A 6286-nucleotide genomic window follows, 5' to 3' on the forward strand; every position below is an offset into this window, starting at 1 on the left:
ATGGAAAATTTTTGCCCGACACCAGGGAATGTTTGATGAAAATAGTAAACACAAAAGCATTCAGTGAAACAAAAATATTTCATGAAAAATATTTAGTTAAATGTTTTCACTTGAAGAAATATTGGTAATATTTTCCATTTTTTTCTTTTTTTTTTTTTTTTGCATTTTATTATTTTGTTTCCATTTCTAAAATATTTCTTGCATTTCATAAAATATTGCTCTTTTGTATTTTTTCTTGTTTATATTTTATATTGTGTTGTATTTCTGTTTATACTTAATATTAGATGTTTTTCTAAATGTTTTTCCTTTTTAATAAAAAATCCTAGCATTTTGTTATTTTTAAAAAATATCATTTAATTAAATATGTCTTTTGCATTTAGGGAAATGTTTTGCAGTGGTTTCACATTTCACAAACTATTTTGTGAGACTATTATTTTGATCAGTTCATAGTGTTGCATCATCTTATTCATAAATTGTACACCATGCATTACAAAAAAATGTAAACAGTGCATCCATTTATGTTTGTATTATTTTTAATTTAAGTTCCATGCCTGAATAATTCCAGTGTAATCAAAAATGAATGTAATTCAATAAAAGTTATACCTACCCTTTTTACTTTCAGACGTGTTGTCGTCTACTTATTGCTTAAAAAATAATGACCCTTTTTACTTTTATTTTTATATTTTCTTCTTTAATCAATATTACTTGAAATTGTATGCATTTGCTCACTCTCTGTAATATTTTTAGGCTGGAGCACAGTGCCTTTAAAAATAGGATACCTTTAACATACCATGAAACTGCTTTTTACATGAATTTTATAAATAAAAATTGCACTTTTTAAAATGAATGACTATATAAATTCTTCATAATTTTGTATTTATTTTTATATATAATTTCCATACACTTCTTAACACTCAACTTCATAACTATAGTCAATAACAAATTAAAGTTGATACATATTGAACAAGTGTGCAGAATACTGCAGGGAATAACAAAAGGTTCATGCAAGATCCATAAAAAACTTACTCTGGTCTTTTTCTTATTGACAGACAAGCATTTTCAAATGTTTATATCTTGACATGTTTGTACTGCTTTGAAACATGCTGGCAGTCAAAACATACCACGGTCAAAAACACTTTGAATATAGAGAATTCTTTGGACAGTTAGTGAAGCACGCTGAAATAATTTCCTTACAGATTAAAAAAGAATTTAGTAAAGACACTCATCTCTGATCTCAGTTTTGTATAACATATCAGAAGCCCCAGCTCTTTTCTGGATGCAGTGTTGGTGTCACTGTAGGTGGTGCTGCTGGCGATAAACGCTGAAGCCTGACTAATCTCCATGACTGTGCAGCAGCACAACAGAGGGCTCGTCGATCAGCCCGTCAGAGCCGCTCCATACATGTGTATGTATTTCTCTGCAGAGAGGCTGGCGTTAACTCTGGTCGCAGTGACCAATTAGCCCTGGCAGAGAGTGGCCTCCTGACCCTTGATCCCCTGCTGGGTAGTCCTATCCATTAACCCCGGGGGCCTCAGCTGGAGTTGATGTAGTGGCCTTTCTTCTGACTCTGATCAACACATGGGCACATTAGCCTAGCACATAGCTTCTACTTTCTGTGTCTCTGCTGCTCTGATCCCTGGGTGTCCTCTTGATCATTCTGTGACCTCTCCACTCCTCAACCTCACAGAAACTTCTGGTCCATCAGCAGCAGAGATTTGTCCTCAATCCTCAACAGCAAAGCACATTGTTTTTTAAAATCATGGTCTGACTCATACTCACACAAATTCCATTCTGTTTGTATTTTCATCTATTTATTCATTCTGTCCATTACAGTGGTTTTGAAACAACATTTAAGAACATTTCACAATTTTTTTAAAAAAAGATATCACATATTAAAAGAACTACAAAGATGTAGTTAGAGATAATAGTAAATTGCTGGTGTTATATAAAGCTAAAATATTTAATAAAAACTTTATTTTAATTGCTTATAATGTAAATCAGATAAGTCAGGTAATAAATTATTTTCAAAAAATACAGTTTGTATGGATTACATTTAAAAAATTTTACTTTGTTCACTTGCTAGCCAACTGCTTTAGCGATCAAAAGTTAGCTATAAAAGGAAAAAGTCATTTTGATATTATATGAGTGGGCTTCTGATGTTGGTGACCATTTTAGCCTGTGGTTGATATTTGTTGACAGCTTAAATACATAGACCTGTTTTTGTCGGACTGAGCACCGGAGTAGGTGTCTGTCTGATGGTTAAGTTAGCTACTGTTTTACACTGATAGCACCTCATAGGAGCTTATGAGAGTGAGGCGAAAGAAATGGCATAAATGTTACACTCTTAAGATTTCAGGTTATTGGTACTAGGCATAACAAGGAAGGTCCTTTGCTAATGTAATTACTTATGAACATGGGTAAATTCCATCACAAAATGCCTTGGTATGGGTGCGCAGATGGCCTAGCAGTCTAAGGCGCGACCCGTGTACGTGGGCGGCCTGGGTTCGAATCAGGGCTGTGGCCCTTATCCACATGTCTCTCCCCACTCTCATCCCATTCTCAACTCTATCCACTGTCCTCCTCTGTCAAATAAAGGCACTAAAAAGCCCAAAAATAAATCTTAAAAAAAACCCCGAAAATGACCTAGGTATGGCTAGGTTATTGTTCAAAGAAAAGCAGAAGTGGCCTAATAATAAAAAATATTAATCATTTTTAGTTGTGAAAATTCATCCTAAATATATATAAAAAACTTATTGTTTTTAGATAGATGATGCCAGAAATATAAATGTCCCCTTTATGTTAATTTCCTCTTCTGTCCTCTAGTTCCTTACTTTCTGTTATTACACCCCTGCAGAAAAATTGTACCAAGATAGTCTGGCTGCAGACCACCAATCTTGCGGACCACTGCTTTGAGATGCCACATCTGTGGAACTGTGAAAATAAAATGGGAATAAACTTCCAGTTAGGGTTAGGATACCAAAAGTTATAAATAAAAAACCTGACCTGCACACACTAATTACAAAAAGTTTAATGAAGCAGAGTAAACTGTCTGCTTACAGGAAAAAGCTTGCATTCCACGAAAACACTATAATGCAGCTAAGATAGCTAGGGCTAATGCTAATGAAGCTAGGTGCCACATAGATATTGTAACTGTGTAGCTAAAGCTGTGCTAATGCAGTTACATTAGTTATAGGAGCAACATAGCTACATACTAACTAATGTAGCTAAATCTAAAGATAGCAAAGCTACATTAGCTACATGCATGATGTAGCTAAATAACTTACATAGTTAAATCTAAAGCTAAAGAAGTTACAGTAGTTAAGTGGGTAACGTGATGCTTACAAAGCTACAATAGCTAGGCTGTAATGTAGCTAAATAACCGGCATAGAGAAATCTAAAGCTAAAGAAGTTACAGTAGTTAAGTGGATAACGTGATGCTTACAAAGCTACAATAGCTAGGCTGTAATGTAGCTAAATAACCGGCATAGAGAAATCTAAAGCTAGCAAGGCTTCAATAGATAAGTGTGTAAAAAAGCTACATACCTAAAGCTAATTATTTTATTTCATTTTTAACCTTTGTTTAAACAGGAGAAAACCCACCTGAGATTAAAAATCTCTTTCAGGAGTGTCCTGGCCAAGACAGTGGCAGTGAACAGAGTCCCAGGCAGACCAAAAACAGTCATACACAAACAACGTATACAAGATATATAGTCCACATGCAGCAAAGGTACACACACAACAATTTAAACAGCAACTATTTACCAGAATCAGCCATAATTGTAAATTAATCAAAGCATCTGCAGCCAAATGTGTCTGCCTCTGAGTCTTCAACCTCTAACTAAGCTACATTAGCTATGTTCTTAATATAGCTACATAAGTAATGTAGCTGAACCTAAAGCTAACAAAGCAACACTAGCTTATTATGTGATGTAGCTACATAACTAACCTAGCTAAATCTAAAGCTAACAAATCTATGTTAGCTAAGTGCATAATGTAGCTATATATCTAACATTGTTTAATCTAAAGCTAAGTAAGCCACATTAGCTAGATGGGTAACAAAGCTATATAACTAACATAGCTCAATCTCAAGCTAACAAACTGCATTAGCTATGTGGGTAACATAGCTACATAAATGATATAGCTTAACGTAAAGCCTATGAAGTTACATTAGCTATGTAGGTAACATACAGGGAATCTCAAAACACACAGAGGGACAAACTACAAACTTTGCACAAATGTCCACAGACTTTGGAGGTCAAAGGTCAAATATTAAGGTCACTGTGCCTCATCTCTTGCTTGAGAATGCAATATCTCCTAATGTCTTTAAGATAATTTCTTCAATTTTGCATAAATGTTTGGCTCAAAGATGAACTGATCAGATTTTGGAGGTCAAAGGTCAAGTCATTCGGCTCTTATGTTCATCCTTTGCTTAAAGACCATTTTTGTTCATCCACCATTTCACTTTCACTCTATAGTAATTGGAACCATTGTACAGGCACAATACAGCTAGTCAGTGGTTCTTTTTTCCTGAAAGTCCTGATTAATTCATCATACTTTATTCATTATTTTTCTTCCAGTGGCTTTTAGCTGGTAATTAAACGCCTGTGGGGACACCACTTTACTAATGCTATTAACTCAATGTTATAGTGTTAATTGTTGAGCAAATATAACTTCAATTAGCAGTGAGAAAATTCTAGAGTGCGTTTCTAAAAGCACCTGCTAATGAACCAATCTTGTATTCAAACCCTTCTCACTTAAATGTCATGTTTAGAGTTTAGTGTTGCATTTCAAACTCTAACAGATGCTAATGAGCTTCCCAGTATTTCAGTTTCTTTTAGTAAAAAGGGCCAAAGAGGCTTGGTTAGATCTTTAGAGGCTTCCTGGGTCTGAAAATCAAAGGCCTCTTTGAAAACCAAATGGAGCAACATCAGTGGATTACAAGGCTCTCCTCAGCAGGACTCCATGATGTAAAGAGCAGGTCAACTCAGGCTTTAAAGCAAGGGTCAGGGCATTACCAAACCATCTAAATCACAATCCTGATAAGGTTTTAAACTTTCTGAATGGCTCAATCATGCTACTGTAATGGCCGATTTAAAAGATGCTTCACATTTAAGTTCAAGGATATATTTAAAGCAGCACTGCTTCAGCCAAAGGGTTGATACACATAGCAGTGAGGAGCTAAAGACAATTATATTTTAATTAGCTTATAAAGAGGTTCCAATGGTAGTATGGTCGAATGCCAAAAGTCTTACTATGAACTGGAGTATGTCACACTTCTTATTCATATTCACTCAACAACGCTGTGTGTTACTACATTCAGTGTGTTTTGACTTTATGGGCAAAAAATCAATAACTCAGCATAGTTTGCAAAGTAAGGTTTACGCTTAGCAAAATCCAGAATTTAAAATAAATAAATAAATAAATAAACCTTCCCTGAGAGTCCACTTGAGGCTGGCAGCACATAGTCTCCATTAGCTCCCATATCAAAATGATCCTTTTACAGCAGCAATAAAAATGTTTACAGTCTGGTTCAAAACAGTTTTTGGTCTCTTTAGCACATTTCCCCTGACTTATCTGTTTCGGTATAAACGAGTGTTATTAGAGCCTAAAGCTTGCCCTATTTGCCTGGGAGACGGCAATTATGGCATCCAGAATGGTGACTGCTATCATTATGTCCCAGTAAACAAGCGCAGAGAGAAAACTGATTTATTAGTGAAAGTATGTCTGCCTGTGAAAACGTGGACAAATTTTAAAGCTGTGTAGATTTCTCATGTTCTCACAATGCATACTTTTCTTCCAGCTTATCGTGATTTCTGAGAGCAGTCATAAACACGGCCTCTACTATACAACACATTTATGCTTGTCGTCAAAGCCCAGTGTGGAAACTAACACAGAACACCTGAGTTAGTCTGGGTCCAGTTGAGGTCTGCACATGCAAAATAAATCCTAACCCACATTGGACGTGCTCGTCCGACTTATTAAAGTTCAACTTGGTATGATTTCTTTTGAACTATCATGCTTATATGCACTGATAAAAATCCAGGTTTAGAGAGACTAGTAAAACAATCTACTCTGTTTACACATACTGGTGAAGACTATCTCCATGCTTCATACAGACAATGGGACAATCAAACAAATCACTTCACTTAATTTAAACACAACCCTGATTTGACTTTAAACCCCAGCACAACCGTGCTAAATATAAAGATGAACATATGAAGGTAACAGTGGGCTCTTTGTCAGTATCAACCTAATCTGAAATAGAGTATACCATGGTTCATTGAAA

The sequence above is a fragment of the Cheilinus undulatus genome, linkage group 2, assembly GCF_018320785.1.
Source record: "Cheilinus undulatus linkage group 2, ASM1832078v1, whole genome shotgun sequence".
Classification (NCBI taxonomy): Eukaryota; Metazoa; Chordata; class Actinopteri; order Labriformes; family Labridae; genus Cheilinus; species Cheilinus undulatus.